This window comes from Lissotriton vulgaris, chromosome 5 (genome assembly GCF_964263255.1).
Source record: "Lissotriton vulgaris chromosome 5, aLisVul1.2, whole genome shotgun sequence".
Lineage (NCBI taxonomy): Eukaryota > Metazoa > Chordata > Amphibia > Caudata > Salamandridae > Lissotriton > Lissotriton vulgaris.
In genome coordinates, this window is record NC_141693.1 from 1,186,242,892 (window position 1) to 1,186,264,820 (window position 21,929).

Below are 21,929 nucleotides of genomic sequence, written 5' to 3' on the forward strand. Positions count from 1 at the left end.
TTTCCTCCTATACTATGCCATGGAGGGATCACAGTTTCACATATTTACAATGTAAAGATTACTTTAAATTACATTTTCTTGGCTTTTTCTCTTTTCAGCCCCTCTAATAGTATAATCTTTTTAAGAGGCACACAATGTCTCTGACTATAAGTCTGAGTTACAGACTAATGCTCCTTTAGATTTGCTCACAATCACCTGCAACGGGGCAGGCTAACTTGTAATTGCTGTCACAAAGTAAATTGATAGTGATGAAAAGAACAGTACAGAAACTATTATTTTCTTTGGTTTATTGCCTGGGTTCACATGATTAGTGGGCCAACCTCATGTTTTTGTACTAAATAAAATAATGACTGAAGCTTTCTGGGTTGGACTTCCCGATATCAATCCACTCATAGACAGTCTAAGATTAAGACCTTCACAAGTCTGTATATTACTACTCTTTGAAGGTGTTGAAAATAGAGTTGCTGGACAAAATGCTTGTTGTGCTGGACAGAGGAGGCCAATATATGGTGCATATGTGTGCCGATTGCCCAGTAATTTTTGTCTTCTGGGAAGGAATTTTCTCTAAAATGTATTAAAATCTGCAACACAGACTTGTCTAAGTTGGCAAATATGATTTTCATCGTGCTACTATAGACTATGGGTGACCCTAGGGTAGCTGGGAAATGATGTTCCTTATGTTTTCTTTTGGTTGTATAAGCTGACTTTCTGCAATTTGTTTGAACAAACTGTAGCCGGAGCTAGAGTCACCCACTGCTCCTTTTATTGTGAATAGGGGCCTAGTATTTCACACATGTTTTGTATATCAGCACATCTGTGTTTTTCAGTCAGTTCTTACAGTCTTTCTTATTGATCCCCTATAACACATGCCTTTATTTGCTATACCTCTACTGCTTCGAAGGCAAGTCATGGGCAGAAGTGTGGGCAGGGAATGCCTGACTATAATTGTCAAAGCCTAAGATGTATGGACCTAAACAACAATGGTATGATATGGTTTCGTTTCTTACAGAAATTACACAGGGAAACCAATTTGGAGCCAACAAACTAAACCGAAAAAAAGTAAAAACTTAAAGAGCAAACGACAGAAAAGAATCCGAACCGATTTAAATCCATAAAATTTTAAGAAGATTGAATACACACCCTAGATGCTATCTCTTCCTAAAACGTGAACACACAATAAGCAGATGCAAGAACTCTGGAAGTTCAGGAGAATCTCCCTTCAAATCGGGATGTCCACAAAGCCACTAAAACTAGGTTTCTCCTTCTGAAATTCGTATTCCATTGCCTGCTGGGTACAGTAGTTCCATGACCACCCGTCTTGCGTACTGCAAGACGACATGACTCCCCCAGCCAGCTGTGTAAAGAATCTGACAGTTACCGAGGGTGGACTGTGACCCTGAAGCTATACTATGGTTTGCAGGAGTGGTGGACCAACCTCCCTGGCGCAGTTCCACTTTTAATTTGGGTTTCCACACATCTCTGTTGAAAAGTGGGGTGCTCTCTACCTGCCACATCATCAATGTGTATTTTATTAGCAATCTGGAGGGTGTGTGGGAGGGGCTGTAGCCAGCAATAAGATGACCACCAGAAAGAAGTGAGCTGCACTAGTGTGCATTCCTATAAATGGCATTAATTGATGGTATGTGTGAAGAATGAAGAGTGATTCATCTACAATGCATAACGAATAATCGAATTGAATTATGGTTTCATTTTTTGTCCTTTCTTATTATTTGTTTTGTTGCGGTTTCTTAGTTACTGTGGGCTATATTATCAAGAAAGGGCGATACATTATCACCGCTTTAATCGGCAGGAAACTGCTGCTAAAGCGACGATAATGGGCTTGATAATATGCCCTTGTGAATTCCAATAGAAGCCCAGGTTCTGGTGTTAACCTGGGCTTCTATGGGAATTCACAAGGGCATATTATCAAGCCCATTATCGCCGCTTTAGCGGCAGTTTCCTGCCGATAAAAGCGGCGATAATGTATCGCCCTTTCTTGATAATATAGCCCTATATTTGTTTCCCAAATCTTTTTCTTTGATGAACTTTGGAAGGTATATTTAGGACTTTCTGCTGACGCAAGGAGACTTTTCCGGCCGCTAAAGCGGCGATAATTTTATAGCAGTTCTTGATAATATGACCCTTAGTTATTTTGACATTTTGAAGTCCATATATGGAGAGACCATTGCATTAGCAAGCTCTCTCTTACGTCCCACTATGGAATGAAAAGGAGAGAGAGAGAGTTTGACAGAGAGATACAGAGAGAGATGGATGAAGTAAAGTTTTTACATGCTTTGATGAATGACATTCTTAAAATGAGATACTTTTGGACAAATTGAAAAGTAAAATATATTTGCCAATTAAAAAGAGAGAGATCTCCTTTCACTTTGTAACTTGAACATTTGACTTTGGCAAGACATTAGAATACCTGACATGACCATTGAAAGCTGTATACTTCAAGTTCAAGTTCCAAAATTTGTATAGCGCACTACTCACCCAGAGGGTCTCAAGGCGCTTGAGGGAGGGGGGTGCCTTACTTTTTGAATATCCAAGTTTTCAGTTGTTTTCTGAAGGAGAGGTGGTTCTGTGTAAGGCGGAGGTGGGTGAGAGAGAATTCCAGGGTTTGGCCGCTAAGTAGGAGAAGGATCTTCCCTCCATGGTGGATCTATGGATGCGTGGAATTGCGGCGAGGGCTTGATTGGACGATCGTAGTTGGCGGGAGGGGGTGTGGAAGGATAGTCGCGTGTTGAGGCATTCGGGTCCTAGGTCGTAGAGGGCTTTGTGTGCTTGGGTGAGGAGACGGAACGTTATTCTCTTGTTGACAGGGAGCCAATGGAGATCTTTCAGGTGGCCGGAAATGTGAGCTTGCCGAGGGATGTCCAATATGAGTCTGGCTGAGGCATTTTGGATGCGTTGGAGTTTTTTCTGTAGTTTGGCTGTGGTTCCGGCGTATAGGGTGCTACCGTAATCCAGTCGGCTGGTGACCAGTGCGTGAGTGACCGTCTTTCTTGTTTTGGTGGGGATCCAACAGAAGATTTTTTTGAGCATGCGTAGGATGTTGCAGCATGATGATGAAACGGCGTTGGCTTGTCTGGTCATCGAGAGGGAGGAGTCCAGGATGAAGCCCAGGTTACGTGCGTGATCCGTAGGTATGGGTGCGGTTCCCAGGGCCGGTGGCCACCATGAGTCGTCCCAGGCCGAGGGGGATGACCCTAAGATGAGGACTTCTGTTTTCTCCGAGTTGAGTTTTAAACGGCTGTTCCTCATCCACTCGGCTACTTCTTTCATTCCTTCGTGTAAGTTAGTTTTGGCGGTGTTTGGGTCTTTGTGAGGGAGAGGATCAGCTGGGTGTCGTCTGCGTAGGAGATGATGTTGAGGTTGTGTTGTCGCGCGATGGATGCGAGGGGACTCATGTATATGTTGAAGAGGGTGGGACTGAGTGATGATTCTTATGGTACGCAGCAGATGACTTTGGTGGCCTCTGATCTAAAAGGGGGGAGGCGGACTCTCTGGGTTTTTCCGGCGAGGAACGAGATGATCCAGTCCAATGCTTTTCCTTGTATTCCGACGTTGCTGAGGCGTTGAATGAGGGTGCTATGACAGACTGTGTCGAAGGCTGCGGGGAGGTCAAGTAGGATGAGGGCAACTGTTTCTCCGTTGTCCAGTAGTGTTCGAATGTCGTCTGTTGCTGCGATGAGGGTGGTTTCGGTGCTGTGTTTGGCTCAGAAGCCGGACTGTGAAGGGTCGAGGGATTTGTTGGATTCAAGGAAGGCGTCGAGCTGACTATTGACGGCTTTCTCGATGACTTTAGCAGGGAATGGGAGGAGCGAGAGGGGGCGGTAGATCTTAAGTTCAGTGGGGTCTGTTGTGGGTTTCTTCCGAAGGGCGCTGAGTTCGGCATGTTTCCAGCTTTCCGGGAAGGTAGCGGAGTTGAAGGAACAGTTGATGACATCGCGGAGATGGGGTGCGATGATGGAGTCTGCTTTGTTGAAAATGTGGTGGGGGCATGGGTCGGTTGGCGAGCCTGAGTGGATGGAGTTCATCAGGCGGATGGTGTCTTCGGTGGTGATTGGGTTCCAGGCGCAAAGCTTGTTGGAGTGCGGTTTTGGTTCGGAGGTGGGTGGAGTGGACTGGTCTTCGAACTGGTTTTCAATGCTGTTATGTATTTCGGCGATTTTGTTGTGGAAGAATGAGGATATAGAGTCGCAGAGGTCTTGGGAGGGAGTGATGTTGTTGGTGCCGGCGGTGGGGTTGGTAAATTCTTTGACGATGTTGAATAGTTCCTTGCTGTTTTGGGCATTGTTGTCAAGTCGATCCTTGAATGCTGATTTCTTGGTGGATCGGATTAGTTGGTGGTGTTTGCGGGTGGCGTTCTTGAAGGTGGCTAGGTTATCAGTGGTTGGGTTTTTTCTCCAGGTTTTCTCGAGAGTACGGCAGAATTTTTTGGATTTCTTGAGGTCATTGTTGAACCAGGGGGCTTTTTTGCTACCTTGCTTGATTAGATGGTTTTTCAAGGATGCAAGTACGTCGGCGCTATGGGTGATCCATTGGGTGAGGTTAGTGGCTGCTTGGTTTGGGTCCGATGATTTGGTGGGGGGGGTTTTGGTGAAGCGATGTGAAGAGTTGTTCGGTGGTGATTTTGTTCCAATTTCTTTGCGGAATAGGTTGTGGGGGGTTGTGGGTCGTGGACATTTTGTAGTTGAAGTGAACGCAGCTGTGGTCCGTCCAATGGAGAGCTGTGGTGTGATCGAAGGAGATGTGCTTGCTAGAGGTGAAGATAGGGTCGAGCGTGTGTCCGGCAAGGTGGTTGGGGGTGTCAACAAGTTGTTTGAGTCCGAGATTGGCCAGGTTGTCCAGAAGTGTGGTGGTGTTGCTGTTGTTTTTCTTTTCCAGGTGGAAGTTGAGGTCTCCCAGTAGAATGTAGTTCTCAGAGGGGAGGGCATGTGGGCTGATGAAGTCAGTGATGTCTTCTCTGAATTGTGTGCGGGGTCCTGGTGGTCTGTAGATGAGGGTGCCTCTGAGTGTGGTTTTGGGGTCGGTGTGGATCTGGAAGTGAAGGTGTTCGGCGGTAGCGAGGTTATCGTCGGAACTGGTTGTGATGCGGATGGTGTTCTTATGGATGATGGCGATGCCTCCTCCTGTTTGGTTGGTGCGATCTATTCGAATGATCTTGTAGGCGTCTGGGATGGCTATGGCGATGTCGGGCGCTGATGAGGCGTTCATCCATGTTTCTGTAAGGAAGGCGACGTCCGGCGATATAGTGTCGAGTAGGTTCCAGAGTTCAATGGAGTGTCTGTGGACTGAGCGGGTGTTGAGCAGGATGCACTTTAGGTGGTTAGTGTCGGAGCTCTGTTTGGAGTTTGTGTATTTGGTGTGGGTCCTGATGCAGGTGAACTTGCAGGAGTGGCAGGTGAAGGGTCCATGGGTGTGACCTGGGGCAGCTTGGTAGCATAGTGGTGTGCGTCCGAGGTTGAGGGCTGAGAGGGTTGCGGCGTCGTATGTTATGCGGGTGGAATGGGTTTTGCGGGGGCAGGGGGTCTGGCCCTGGGCGCGGTCCAGGTGCGGACGGGCGTAGACGGGCTTACCTTTGGCGCACCTTCGGCGTGCATGGGGCGCGACCGCTGCGCGTCAACGCTGCGCGCAAATGCATCTGACATAAGTGGATAGTGGAGGGGGAGGGGCGAGGGAGGGTCAGCTGGGAGGCGGGAGCGGGGTGGAGAGGCGGGCTGGAAGGCACAACAACAACAAGATGGCAGCAAAACGAAAGGAAACAGGACGAGATTGGGGTGGGCAGAGGCGCAGGCACAATCAGGCACAGATAAAACAGAGAAACACAATGCGAGCCTGTAAAAGCGCTACGATGGCACACAAGCGCTACAATATGCAACACAATCTGATCAACTCGATGTGGGCTGTGCAAAATAGCGTTACGCCATAATTAGGCAATGCGGCAATTTTAGATGATCAAGACGGAGCGCAGTCATAATTAAAGCACAAGACAATGTTTGCAATGAAGCGCTATGATACCAGCTGGAGCCAGGGAGCAAGGGGAGCGAGGGGAGCGACCGCTTCTGACGGAGTCAGGACGGTCACAACGCTGTGGTCTACGAGATCGTCCTAACCTTTCCTGTGGGAGGGAGGGTCAGCTGGGAGGCGGGAGCGGGGTGGAGAGGCGGGCTGGAAGGCACAACAACAACAAGATGGCAGCAAAACGAAAGGAAACAGGACGAGATTGGGGTGGGCAGAGGCGCAGGCATAATCAGGCACAGATAAAACAGAGAAACACAATGTGAGCCTGTAAAAGCGCTACGATGGCACACAAGCGCTACAATATGCAACACAATCTGATTGACGCAAACATTTGTAAGTTATAAAGGATGTAATGATCTTTCACTAGAAATGATTAAGAAGTGAAATCCTAGTAAATTAAAAAAAACACAATCACTTAGAAAACAGGGTTCGAACTGTTAACTTCAGAGTGAGAGTCTAAGACCTAACCCTCTAGGTAAGAAGTGACTCTTTACAGCTCTTTGCAAAACATGACAGCCTTCAAACCAAAACATTTTGCTGTTTTGACATTTTGGAGTCCGTATATGGAGAGACCATTGCATTACCAATCTATTTCTATCTCTCTCTCTCTCTCTATCTCTCTCTCTCTCTCTCTCTCGCTCTCTCTCTCTCTCTCTCTCTCTCTCTCTCTCTTCCATCATCACATTATCGGATGGAAGAGAGAGAGAGAGAGAGAAAAAGAGACAGCGAGAGACAGAGACAGAGGGTTTTTAGTCTTTGATGAATAAAATACCCAAAATGAGATATTTTTAGTCAAATTGAAAAGAAAAATGTATTTGCCAATTGTAGGAAAGTTGGATCTGCTTCTAAGGTTACCCCCACTTTTTGCTTGATGTAATACTGTTTTTGATTAGTCTGACTGGGATCCTGCTAATTAGGACCCCAGGCTCTCTGATTTCTCCCCTAAATTGTTGTGGTACGTACTTAGGTACATCCAGAATTTGATACTGGTGTACCCTTATCAGTCCCTAGTATGTGGTACTAAGGTACTCAGGGCATAGGAACGCCAGATGTCCACCAGGGGCTGCAGCATGTATTATGCCACATATGGGAGGCCATTCAAGCTAGCACTACAGGCCTGCCATTGCAGCCTGTGTAAGCTGGTGCTAGCACCACTTACGAAATATATAGGTTTCCCTATATCTAAGGTCATTGCACTTAAAATCTATGAGCTTCCCCTACAGTAGGCCTTTACAATCCTGAATGTAGGGTGCTTGGTTTAAAATTTGAGAGTGCCCCTGCATGAGCAGGACACAACTACAGCCTGCGGAGTTTATTCTATCAGGTTGTGAATGAGACAGCCATATACCATATACAGGGCATCACGTCATTACGCAATGATCATCTCGAAACTGGCTGTAACGAACCATGTCGTGTTTGGTATCAAACATGTTGGAATCATACCCACACACCATAAACAGTATGGGAGGTATGACTACAGGCACTGTAAAGGCTCCTTGTTAGGTCTTCAGTGCTCCCGGTACCAGTCTTAAAGACCTGGACAGCAAACTATGGCTGCCGCCACCCAGAGACACGAATCACCCCTCCTGCTGCAGAGCCAAGCTCGAGCAGTGAAAGACAGAACAATAGGCATCCTTTCACAGCGAGGTGTAACCACCTCCCAGACATGGTTTAGTGTATTGGGGCAGGCTGGGGGTGCTTGCAAGTGCCACATAGTCTGCGTGCAGGGCACATTTGGTGCCCTCCCTGCATAGTCCAGTTCAAACCAGTTCAAGAAGCTGCTGGCTCCTACTCTGGCATGAAACTGAACAAAGGACAGGGAAGTATCCTCCCCCTTGTCCAGCCCCTCCTTAGGGTGGGACCCCTGTATCATCCCAACCCTTTCCTTAGTGTATTAAGGGATTACCTGTGGGTGGGTCCCTAGATTCGTCATGGGACACAATACAATTCAGACACCACTTCAACTTTGACCATCTGGGCACTATAGACTTCGCTCTGGTATCAAGGTTGCAACAGGGAAGACGCCTGCTGCCCCTGATCTCTTCATCCTGCTCATCTGCTGCAACATCCATGCCTGTGCTCCATACAGGAAATCTTCCAAGGCCTGTGGCCATCCAAGACACAGGAAGGAATCTCCCTTGAAGTGAAGGAGTCACTTCCTTGCATCTGCAGGCACCGCAACTAAGCTGACTGGTCTGCTGATCCTGTGCTCCCAAGGACTCAGAAAGGCTCAGCTAAGCAGGTGGTGGGTCTTCACATCCTTTGAGGCTGCCCTGTCCTCTCGCCAAGTTTGAGGCCAGTATCCCTCGTCGGAGCCACAGGAACTGAAGCCCTGTGCACTGTGTTGACTTGCAGTTGCAAAGGCCTTTCTTAGCTTTCTTCCATCAAAATCTTCGGGCTCTGCGTAGCCCCCTCCTCAAGCATCTCCAGTGACCAGAATCTTTGACCACACTGCATCGCTTGCACCATGGGCCTACTTCTTTGGTGAGCTGCTCGAGGTCCTCTTGCGACTTCAGTGCCTCCAGCCTGTGGTTCCTGTTGAGGGTCGACTTTGAATTCCTTTAGCTCCCATGATTGGTCTTGGCCTGCCCTAACTCCCCTACTTGTGGTGAATCCCCTGAACCCTGCTGGTCCCAACACTGCACCTTCTTCGCTTTCCATGGTGTTTGCAGTTGCCAAGGCTTGTTTGTGCTCCAGACAGACACTGACCCCTCAACTCTCGACATCCGACATGGCACAGTTTGTGAATGGCTCCTGGTCTTCTACAGCATTGCCTGGTCCTCACATCTGCAGTTCCAAGGTCACCATAATCCATTTTACAGCACCCGACATTGGTGGGCGTTTGTCTTCCATGCCTCCTGGTCACTTCCAAGTGGCATAGACTCTGACCTCTCTGCTTTCAGGTACTTCTCAACTTTTGTGTTCCATCAGACATTTTCAACTTCTCCAGCAGCAGCACTTTCCTGAAGTCCTCCATTGGGTTTTACGGCGATTTTTGACGTCAATTAACTTCTATGCACCCGGCTCCCCTGCGACAGGTATCCTGGTTCCTAAAGTATCCATGGATGTAGTGGCTCTCCAACCTTTTGTCTTCCACAGGTTTTCTTTAGGATCCACTGAGAAGGGTCCTTCTTCTTTAAAATTGCAATCGCGACTTACACGTTGATTTGTATGAGGAACACAGTCGTGTTCTCACACTGCACACAACCTCCATGGGGCTCCTAGATATTCACCTTGGGTGGTTCCTTGGGTCTCTGGTACTTCTACGTCCTCTGAGTATTGTCTTGACTCGAGTTGTGGTTTGAATACCACTATTTTAGTATAGGGTTTGGTCCCCCCCTGGTGACCACTGTGTAGTCTGTGCCACTTACCTGTTTCCATTGCAAAGTATTGTATGTATTGTGTATATCTCCTACTAGGAGATATCTAACTGTGTTAGTGAGTGTCTTACATTAAATACATATTTTTATAAATACACTGTGTGGTTCTTTTTCATGTAATCTATACCTATACGATTGTATACTGGTAATACAAGCTGTGTTACACTCCTCTGGCCTAAGCCTGAAGGGTGCTCTCCACAGCTACCACTTGGAGAGCTTTCTAAGGTTGTCTAAGACCACTAAAATCACCAAAAGGGTTGTCTGGATCTGTGCAGGGTGTCCACTTACATAAGTGTACATCATATACTGAGCCAGCCTCTCACACCAATAAATAGAGTCAGATAACCTTTCTATATTTAACTTAAATATTTGAAGTTGACAAGAAATTAGATCAGGGAAAAGACCAATTATATACCTAGATTCATACCCTCAATTTTCACCGAGAAAGACTGAGACCATAACCAGTAGGCCACAAGTGACTGCTTACAATGTGGAGTCAAGTACTAACTATGAGTCAATCCAATCATTTTGATTTTAGACAGACTGAAATGATCTTTCACTATAAATGTTTAAGAAGTGAAATCCTGGAAAATCAAAAGATGCACAATCACTTATAAACTAGGACTCAAATCTTTAACCTTCAGAGTAAGAGTCTAAGACCAAAACCACTAGACTAGAAATTACTGTTTACAGCCCTGTGTCAAAACATAACTAAAACATTAGAAAGAAAACATTTTGCTATTTTGATGTTTTGAAGTCTAGATATGTAGAGACCATTGCATTAGCAATCTATCTCTCTCTCTTCCATCCCATTATTTGTGGACAAATTGAAAAGAAAAATGTATTTGCGAATTAAAAAGAGTAAGATCGTCTTTCAGTATGTAACCTAAACATTTGAAGTTAACGAGGAATTAAAGGAGAGAAATGACCACTGAGACACCTAGACTTGAACACTCAATCTACACAGTGAGAGAAAGAGATCCTAGCTGTAGGAATCTGGCTGCTTATGTAGTATACCAATGTACTGGAACACCATGTATCTAGTCCAGACTACCCTTAATTGCTTTCCAGGGCTTACTTGAATAATCCCACGTGCTCTATTTGTGGTGCTGTGGTCAAGCAGGTTAGGCTTATCAGAGAGGATTTGTTGTAAACAGAGAGTCAATAAATGAAACACTCAGGGAATATGAAATCTGAGACCAAAATAGTACAGCTTTTTATATCATTTTAGAAACTAAAAGCATCGGAATCAGGTAAGTACTTTTGGAGATATAAGCCTTTCAAATAATACAGTTAAATACTCTAATAACAGGTTTGAGGTATGGTCCTCGAACATAGTCATGTTATAATTTGGGAGAAACATACACTGCATACATCGCAACTTTGTGCAAATAAAGGTACCCTCCACATCAGCTCTAGCTATTTCTTACAGCTGTTAGATGTAATTAAATTGCTGCTAGTACTTAAAGGCACTTGGAAATCTATTTTTGTAATTGTATGTATTTTTCACTCTTATCTAGACTTTATTACATTTCAAGATTTATGTATTTCATAACAGGGATTGGGTTTTATTGCATTGTATATTGTAAAAATGTTAACTAACCATACACACTAAGATTATTATACTGCATACATTAACTTGCAATTGGTTTTGTAGGATACCTTTTAGTCTTAAGGTGCTTAGGGGCTAAGGTCCGAGAAACCACCAGCAGTTTGGGTTTACCTGCACTGGGGAGTCTGGATGCAGAGGTACTGGTGCCGTTGGCAGCCTCAAGCACTACAAGCTGAAGTCAATGGGAAAAGTACCTGCAAAAGAAAGGCTGCAAGTGGGGTCTTGGGGATAAGTCCAGCAGAACACAGAGGTGGGCTTGGCTCTTGAGGGTCTCAGGAGCAAAGGGCACTGTTGGTTTACTTGAACTCAGGCTGTGAGGCTCAATGCTGTTTTTTTGCTTGGTATGTCTCTTGAGTCAGAGGCACCCACATCTTGAGTTGACCTGGAAAGGAGAGGAAAAACAAGACTGCAGGGCCACTCTTGGTGAGGATCTCATTGGTCCTTCGGTGCTCATGACGAGCTCAGCTCGTCATGAGGCACAGTGCTCGTGTGCTCATGACGAGCTCAGCTCGTCATGACCACACCCTTTTCTATTAGGGCCCAGCACAGGAGAGGAATATCTCAAGCAGCCAAGGTGTTAAGTCCCTTGTCGGGAGGGAACCGGTGGTGTCTGGTCTGGACACTTAACAAGCCTTGGTTGCTGCAGTGTTGCGGTACCCAGGGTATTGGTGCTGGGCAGCTCCTGGAAGGACTAGCATCCCCAAACTCAGCAGGGAGATTGAACTGACCTCCGAGAACCATGAGGACCTCTTCCTGGCATGCTGCATCCTCAGTGATGATTGACTTAATTTATGATATTTCTAATACTCATGCCAGATTAATTATCTTGGGGGACTTTAATTTGTGGCCAAACGGGCCTTCGGATACAGCCTATAAAGAATTGTGTCAGGCCTGCAGCAATCTTCAGTTGCAGCAGCTGATACTCTCTCAGACTCACCTGAAGGGCCATACCTTAGACCGTTGTTTTGCGGAAACCTCCCAGGTTGTGATTAGGGATATAGTCACCCAATGCTGGACGGATCACGCTCTAGTCCATTTCTCCCTATGCCTCCCCGCCGACTCCTTGAGGGAGAGCGGTTCGGGGCCTACCAAAGTCAGTAGGCAATGGTCCAAACTTCTGAACAATACTGGTACACCTACTCTGCTCCCTGGAGGTTTAATTTTGGAGGGGAATGTGGAGGCGAGCTATTCCAGTCTGTGTCCGCAAATCACCAACTCGCTGGACAAGCTGGTTCCCCTAGGAAATCAAGAGATAGATGTAGGCCTGCCATGCCATGGTATTCTAACAACCTTCTCCAGTTGAAACTGCGGTGCAAACAGGCAGAAAGGGCATGGAGGAAGCACTACTCTGAGTCTGCCAGATCCCTCTTCAAACAATCACTGCTGGACTATAAAGCCTAGAGCAAGTGCGCTAAAGCAAAATATCTAGAGGATATGCTGCTGCAGGCATCCAACAAATCGCAGACCTTGTTTAAAATAGTTAATGACCTTCCCAGGCCGACTTGTGCGGCTAACAACATCCCGGCCTCACAGTCCCTATGTGATACTTTGGCAGCTGCCTTTGAGGATAAGATTGCCATTATCCTGAGTGAACTTTCTAATTCAGGTACTCCCTGTCCCCAGTCACTAGCTGCCCCTGCACCTACTCTCATCTTAGGTGAGTCAGAAGAACTGACTGGTTATCCATGGCTGGAGAGTTTTACTCTTGCCCCGTTCGATGATTTCTGCTCTCTAGCAAATGTTTTGTCCTCGGGCTCTCCCCTTGACCCACTACCCCATAAATTCTGGAAGCTTTTTCAGGAGGAACTCTTTCGCCCCCTCTATTCCATCTGTCATCAGTCTTTTAGTACTGCCACGGTTCCGGAGTGTTGGAAGCTGGCAGTGGTCTCTCCCCTCTTGAAGTAACCCACACTCGACCCCACCTGTCTGGCGAATTATCGACCAATCTCGTTGCTTCCCTTCCTGGTCAAGATCATGGAGAAACCTGTGACCCAGTCTCTGTCCAGCTTTCTGGAAAGTAACACCTGTTTGGATGTGGCCCAGTTCGGCTTCCGGCTGGCTCATGGTACCGAGTCGGCGCTGGAGGTCGTGCTGGATACTCTTCGCTTGTGGGTCGACACTGGCCGGGCAGCCTTTTTAGTGCTGCTCGACATGTCGGCCGCGTTCGACACGGTCAGCCACTCCACTCTCATCAGCAGGCTGGAGGAAATTGGGATAGCGGGACTGGCACGGGATTGGCTAATCTAATATCTTCAGAATAGACACCAGGTGGTGGCTTTACCACCTTTCAGGTCAGGCATCAGGAGAGTAGGGCAGGGTGTGCCCCAAGGGTCAGCGATTAGTCCCATTTTATTTAATTTGTACCTCCGTCCCCTGATTAGTTTGATTAAGTCCTTCGGCATCTCTGTGATTAACTATGCTGACGACACCCAGCTTATCTTCTTCCTTGAAGGAGAAGACGCTGTGTCCAAGGAGACTTTCCATCGATGCATGACTGCCACTGCCGACTGGTTGAGAAACAATTCTCCCCAGTTTAATGGTTCAAAGACCGAGGTGCTGTATTGTTCATCTGACCGTACCCCGCATCCTTTACCGGCAGACTTTGGGCCTTCATCCTCCTTGGGCACAGTGGTGGTGGCGGACTCTGCTCGCAACCTTGGAGTTATGTTCGGCCCTAATTTACAGCTCGATGGTTTTGTTAACAAAACCATTTCCACTTGCATTATGCTACTCCGCACTCTGCAAAAAATTCTTCCCCTGCTCCCGGCTCAGGCCAGGCCAGAGGTGGTGCGTGGTATTATCCTTAGCGGGATTGATTACTGCAATGCACTGCTTCTGGGGGCACCCAGCACTTTGATTAGCAAGCTGCAGCGTATTCAAAATATGGCAGCGAAGCGCGCTCTTTCCAGGCCGCGTGCAGCTTCATCCTCCCTTGTGCTAAAAGACCTTCACTGGTTACCAGTTCAGCAGCGAATCTGATTTAAAGCATCCTGTCTGGTCTTTAAGGCTTTGCACGATCAAGGACCAGTCATGCTGCAGAAACTTTTTTCGTGGTACCAAGCAGCGAGACCATTACGCTCCTCCTCGGCATGTTTGGTGGTGGTCCCGAGAATCCAGAGGCTACGGATGGGTGGTCGCTCCTTTGGATACGCAGCCGCCAAACTCTGGAACTCCCTCCCCCTGTCTTCTGAGGATTCTAAGGGTATTTCCATCTTTTAAAAGGGGCTTAAAGACCTACCTCTTCTCTAGGACAGTGTAACGGTGTGATTGTGTATCTGGTTCAGTAGAGTCAAAGCGCCAGGATACCCTTTGGGTGACAGCTTGAGCTATACAACTGTGCAATACATACATACATACATACAGTGTACCAGATGGTCAGCAAGACAATGTACCGGACAAGTGCGGTCTGTGTCTGCAGCTGCAGGGGAGTGGCTTCTCCACCCCAAGGGAGTTGCTGCATGGTTGGCAAAGTACTAGACAGTCTTCCAAGGGTTTGGGGAGGCTGTTCAGTGGCAGGACAAGTAGTTTCTTGCAGTTGTTGGAGAGCAACAGACAGGCAGGGTTTGGCACCAATTTCAGTGCTGGGTCACAGTTCTTGCATTGTTGGCTCTTCTTTGTCCTTCTTCTGTTTCCACGTAGACTGATATGAGTTCCTGGTGTCAGGGGCACCTAAATACTGAATGTCCGGGTGTTAAGGGGAGTGTAAGGTAGCAGCCAATGAGCTACCTATCCCTGGGGTGACTACACCCGCTATAATGGCCACTTCCTGTGAAGAGTGGGCCTAAACCTAACCCAGTTTCACCAAAAACAAGATGGTAAAACCCTTCTTCGACTGTCCACTGAAGGTGTCCCACCTTAGAGTTGTGCCTAGCCTGATAGTGTGACATGCGTACTAAGTAGCTAATTTTTCTACCTGCTCTGGTGCCATATGGGTCTGGAGGAAGCCTGGGTCACATATCAAAGGTAGCAGAGGCTTTGAGCCTCTGGTCTTGATATGCTAATTCTCTAGCCATCCTGCTGGATGATCACCTACCTTCGGAGCAGGCATTGTTTCTGACCTCTGAGAGCACTGGCTCTCCCAAGCAGGGGGTATAAAACTCATCTGTGGTGGCAGGCTGGAAGAGTCCCACCAGAGAGTATACTAGAAGATTGATATGTTTCAGAGGGTACTTCTAAGGTGCGCTCTCAGTGCATGTCATAAATCCACACTGGCATCAGTGTGGATTTATGAAGGAAAGGGGTTTGATATCAAACACCGTTATTTTCATTGAAGCCATTATGTAGCTGGGTAACTCGTAATGACCAGTAGCCAGTATATATGCTTAAGATGGCTTCCTGATCACATGCAATGTCATGGAAATGGAACTAGACATCACAGAGGTGTATCTGCTCATGCATATATGTCCTCACATATAATATAATGCACACTAACTTAATGCTCTAAGACCTGCTGCAGGGGTGACATATAATATATGCAGTGTGCATGGGCACAGGGAGTATACCATGTTGTGTTTTCAAAATGGTCTGCATCATTTCACACATTCTGCAATGGCAGGCTACAAGCAGTCTTTGTGTGGGTCCCTTCATGTGGCAAAATAAATGCTGCAGCCCATGGGGACCCTCTTTAGTACCCATGCACTGGTACCAGAAGTACCATTTACTAGGGACTTACGTCCTTGCTAATGGGTTACAATTAGACATTTGCCTGTTTTAAGGGAAAGGGCACTGCCACTGGGGGCTTTGTTAGCAGGGACCCACTGCAACTTCAGTCATAAAGCATCAGTACTAAGGCAAAAAGTGGGGGTGACCATGTCAAAAAGGGTGTTTTCCCACATTAACCACTAGGCCACAAGTGACTCCTTCCACTGGAGAGTTCAGACCTAACTATGAAATTAGACCCAAACATTTTGATGTTATGAGGAATGAAATGATCTTTCACTATGAATGTTTAACAATTAAAAACCTAGTAAATCAAAAGATACACAAACTGGTCTTTAACTATTAACCTTCAGTTGAAAGTCTAGGACCTAACCCACTGGTCCAGAAGTGACCAATTTGACATTTTTTATGAACAGTATATCCTGGCCCAGTACCACCCTTTGTGGAGTAGCTGGAAACTGTAATACCTCTTCTGGGGGTATATATGCTACAATATTTAAGACTTGTGAACTGTCCCAAGAACAGATGTTGTGTATTTTATTATGCCTAAAACAGAATACCAAAGCTTTATGTTCAGATACTGTGTGATTTCTTCGCCGTTGACACGTAAGCTTGATTTCCTTTCACTTTGTTGTTTAATAACATATACATACATGTTTAAAATGTATATACATGGAAAAAGAAACCGATTGGAATGCACAAAATATGGAGAAATAATAGTGGATTGCGGTTGGACTAATATTTGGTGAAAGAATTACGGAGAGATCATTGTCTGGAGCAGAAAGATGTAGGAGTGGTTAAGTTGGGCAACACCCATTAATGGTTCATTATACAGGATCCTCGAAGAATTCCACATTTTTTATTGGTACAAAAGTAATAATTTACTGTGCGAATATAAAGTAAATGGTTTGCATTCAGTGTTTATAAGGAGACCACAGTTATAGTTCATAAAGTGGAATTGCATAGTTTATAATCGAAAAACACACACAAATTGAGAAAAGATCAACAGGATGCACAAATAACTCCTAAATCAAAAAGAGGAAACCTAGGTGACTGCAGGCAATCAAAAATGTATGTGTTTCTCTGATTGCATTTTGTGCATTGCCTCTCTTCAAAATGTATGTGCATTTTGAAATTGTAGTGTCCCAAGACTTGCTTTCAATACATTTATGAAATTGTCTAACTTTGTGTCCATGTTTCATTACACTTGATTATTTGTTTTTCAATGTATGTAGCAAACTTTACCAAAGCATCATCGATGATGCCTAAAATAATGCATGTGATGATGTAAGTGAGCAAGGAAATAGTAAAACGGTAAAATACAGGGTAGGTATTTGTATGTACACTTACAATTTGAAAGAAGTGAATGATCAAGGCAAATAATATTGAAAGAAGTTTAGTTATTTTTACTGTACATTACCTGGTCCCATTATGCAGTATACATTTTATGATTAAAGTAAATACTGAGTGTGCTGTTGCAATTGCTGTAAAAACTAAAATCCTTCTCGTTTATTGAAACCCAATAGCGGCTGGTGGTAGGAGTGCTGCGGGCGGTAGGCAGGGCAGGGGTGGAGCAGGGTGGGGGGTAGTAAACTACGGCATACGGCCGAACAGAGGTAAGTAAATAAATAAAACAAATTTCATTGCGTGTGCTGCATTGCCAAATGCGATGTGGCGCGCGAAATGAAATTCGTTTTATTTATTTATTTGTTTACTTACCTCTGTTGGGCCGTATTCCATAATTTATTACCCCCCACCCTGCTCCAACCCCACCACGCCCCACTGCCCTGCAGCACTCCCTCCACCTGCCACTCCTGTTCACACCCTTAGAACCTGGAATAGGAGAACCCGGTGCTTGTGTTTTTCCTGGTGCTAAAAATCTTTTATTTAACTCTCCCTGTTTAATGAATATATGTTACACATTTACGTAGGTCACAATCTAATACAACAAACATAACAGAACCAAAAATGTATTCTGTTTGACATGGCCCTCTCTGCCGGGTAACCTCCAAACTTTTTGCCTTTTACCCTCCACTTTTTGCAGAATTCGTTTCTGTTGGCCTTATGACTCTGTGCACTTCACCACTGTTAACCAGTGCTAAAGGGCTCCAGGGGCGGTGGGTGACATTTGAAAGTGGTGGGGCGCAAAGTGATTTGCATACAGCACCATAGCGAGCGAGCGCAGCGAGCGATCCCGAACCCCAAAAGGGGGGTTTAGGGGGATTACCCCCCCAATAAAATTTTGAAAAAAAAAAAGAAAAATCGTGCATTTCCAAGCAAATTTGAGAAAGCAGGAAGGTTAATAAAGCAATTGTGAAAGTGCAGTTATTACATTAATAGATGGCATAACATAGGTAGCTGCTTATTCAGTATAACCACAGAGCTTCATACATTCCGTCCTATTATGTTCAGGTGTTGAATTCAGGCTATAAGACTTTAAATAAATACCAGCTTGAAATACCATGTTTTAACAGTGTGGCTCACGCTCGCACCATGCACAGCTTGAGGCAATTAAATAAAGGCATGTCAGTCGCAATGATTTAGATTATCAGCTTTCACAAAGTGCTAAAACAAATGCCATCCTGAACAGTGCCGTCCTGCCGTCCTTAGCAGTGCCCACCACATATAGTGCCCAGTAACCACCTAATGTCCCAGGTCCAAAAGAAATGGTCTCACTATCTAGAACATGGCGGTAGTAGCTACCGCCATGTTCGAGTTGTATTGAAATATGTAGGCAGCTTCAAAAAGACAAAAAACAATATAGGTAACATGCGCTATTAAAAAAATAAAACACTTTCACAAAATACCTAGGAAGGTGAAAAATTCACAGGGACTGGGCAGACACAATCACTATGCGTGGCAATTTGGGTATATTTTAGTCTTGCAACAAATAACTACAGTTATTCACAGTGCAAGTGTTCTTTCCACCCAGAGCAGGTACAGTAGAGGCATCCGTACTTCGGGCTTCCCTCAAACATACAGCTGGCATACTACAGGCATCCACGGTGTAAGCATCCCTAGCACACTGACTGGCTACGCAAACATGTTTCTCTCAACACAGATACAGGAAACAGATTCTTGTCCTTAGGTTAATCAGCCACAAAAAAGACCTGCCTCAAGATATCATATTATGTACACCACTGTATACACTTTGTATACCATTGCCACTTTCCTCATAGCAAGAGTAGGACAAATACACTCATCCACAGGGCAAGCTCCCTGTAGCACACACAGAAGGCGAGAAGCTGGCACTTCGAGCTTCTCACACACACACACACAGAGCAGGAACAGCTAAGGGACCAGAAGCGCAAACTGCCCTAACACAAAAAGCAGGTGCATTCGTAAGCTTTCCTCACACACACGTACGCACACACACACACACACACACACACACACACACTAAATATTTGTTTCCACGAGATACAGATCTGCACTGTAAGCTTCCCACACACAGAACCGGGCCCGGATGGCATGATTCTAGTTATCAGACTGTTTATAATACTGGAAATAACAGTAAAAGGTGCCATAACGCTCACAGCAGATACAATTCAGGCGTCTGCTGAGAAAGCGTCTCTCACACACAGGTGCAGGTATTCATAGAACCAGATTCCCTGACAAGCAGGTGCAGTACAAAGAAGAGCCACAGTCCGAACTTCCCTAACACCCACAAACACCAGCACTGTGGATGCCACCAGCATCACTGGGGTGAGCTCTCAACCACACTCCTGTGATATCACTACACCTCAGAAGACTGGGGGTGAAGCTGTGAACAAGGAGCAAGAATCACGGCATCGGAGCAGTGTGGGCTGCATCTGGCCAGTGGAGCAGCCTACAGCAGTGCAGTGGGCATTACAGCAGGGTGCAGGCTAGCACAAGGCAAGTGTCAAGCAACCAATGGGTAGATTTCCTTGGACCATCCTCTTCCACAGTGCATCACATTGTCAAAAGGACATGTGTTGCCCCCTCAGTTGGCTGTTTCTGGCCACACCACAGCACAGCTGCCAATTTAGTACCTGTCTGCCATTGTTGGGTCTCTATTGTGCTTTACAAACATTTAAAATGTACAATTCAATTTGTAGTTTCACTTTGCTAAATTCTTCGCAGCAATATATGAACTGTCCCAACTCGACATACATCTAGAAACTAGTAAAGATAATCTTAGAAAAAATAAAGTCAAGGCAGCCGTTTGTAAAACAGTCCAAAACCCTAAAGCCTTTAAGGAAACGAGGGTTTTGAAAATGTCTGCAAGAACCCCAACTCCATTTACTTTAAAGTGATAGCATTCAAAATCTGTGCTGCCATCGGTTTCCAGGTACTTGTCATTACATTTAGCAATACGTTTACAGACTTCACCACAAATGCTTTTGTGAAAGGAATGCGTCTTTCACTGGCACCTCCAGACGCAGACTTTCAGTTTCTTGCACTAGTCTACCCAGTACGACTTAAATATGAAACTGCTCTGTCTCTACTGCCAAAGGACTTGCAAGCAAACACTTTCTGTGCTACCTTCATCACAGCCATCCTCTTGTTTTTTAGCACTTTATTTTCGCTCACTGATTCCAACTTGCTGCGCCCAAACCTGTGTGGTGTGGTGAGAACTGCATTTTTCTCCCTCCAGGTCCTTGAGGTTTGCAGGCCGTGTCAATTGACCGCGTGAATATTATATTACACCGTCCTCCGGGGAGCTATTTGCCCAAACTGAACACCTGGCAGTGCCAGGGCAGCACGCAATAGAGAACCCACACGGGAAGCATACCACGTGCATGTGGTTGCCAGGCTCTTTAGCGCGGCGAGGAGGCAGCGCCATATTGCGACACATATCAATGCCAGTCATGATGAACGAACTCTCCGCCCCCCCCCCCCCCGGCAGTACCCCTCCCTCAAAGAAGCAGCCTGAGGCCCTGATTGACGTCACTGCCATTTACCTAGTTTCTCCCAGGTGACTTTGCTCGGCTTTTCTTCTGGCACTTTATGTAAACTCTGTAGCCCTTCTGCATGAAAGTGTTGTCTGTTTTTCAAGTCGGGCGGTGGCTTTTTCGCATTTTTACAGTCTGAAAATTACTTCATGACGTTCCAGGACACACATCAGAGGTAGCCCAGAATCTCCCCGGGGGAGGCGCGCTCAGTACAGGAAGCCAAGTGTTGCTGAAGTAGCCAAAATGACATTTATCACCCTGACTAGGCCCTTGTCAGATCTCCGTGACACAGTGCTAAGTGAACTGTTGCCTCCTTAGTCAATAGTCACCAGTTTGTTTGGCAGGTTTTGGCGGGATTGAGAAATGCAGAAACGGCCAGGCAGTAGGAGTTTACTAGGCAGCAGAGTGGCGTGCATTGTGCCCCCACTCCTACAGCTAGGGCCGCCACACGTGTGATCTTCGCTCTCTGTGCGGATGCAGCACCGAGTTACCCTAACAAGCGTTTTATGTAAAGCATCACAGCGGCCGAGGGCACTCACCGTCTTTCTTCGGCATTGTAAACTTTCCACAACTTCTGCCAGCGGCTCCTGCTGCTCCTCTCGCAGCCCCTCCAGGGACGACTGACACCGGGAGGCTGCGGGGTGGGGGGGAGTCACACACCGGGCCTGGGTGTCTCTCGTAGGGGTCTGCAGACTGCTTCTGCTTGCTTCTCCTCCTGGCTCCTGCCCGGGGTCGCGCACTCTGCCCCGCCCACCCACGTGCGGCATCCAATAATGGATGTTGCACGGTGGACCAGCCAATCCTGGCGCTTCATGCAGCACCAGGATTGGCTAGGGGGGCACACTGTGTACTCGCCCTGGGCAGCCTTTCAAACCCGGCCCGGCTGAAGCCGCACCCCCGGCCCCTTCTCCATGCCGAAAGTGTTTTGCTGGCATCGGTGCATGCGGGGGCAACTCTCAGCCCGGCAGTCTCATGCGCACAGTGCTGGCCTGCTGCAGACTGTCAATCAAGCAGCTGCAGCAGACCAGCAGCCCCCCCCCCACCCCCTGCGCACTCCAACCTGACATGAATAATCACGATCCGTTTCACTCCAGAGTCCCGCGCTGCTCTGTTGAAGAATTACAGAATTCCTGGTGTAACTCAGCTGCAGTACCACGGTGCGTCCAGCACTTAGTGGGGCTACGCCCCCACGCCCCAATGGACGCACGGCGGCTGAAGGGCTCTCCCCCCTAAGCATGGTTTAATTGGCTTACACTGGATTGTCATATTTACTTTACTTATAGGTCCCTTGCAGAGTGGTGTACCACACAACCAGGGCCTGCACATCAAATG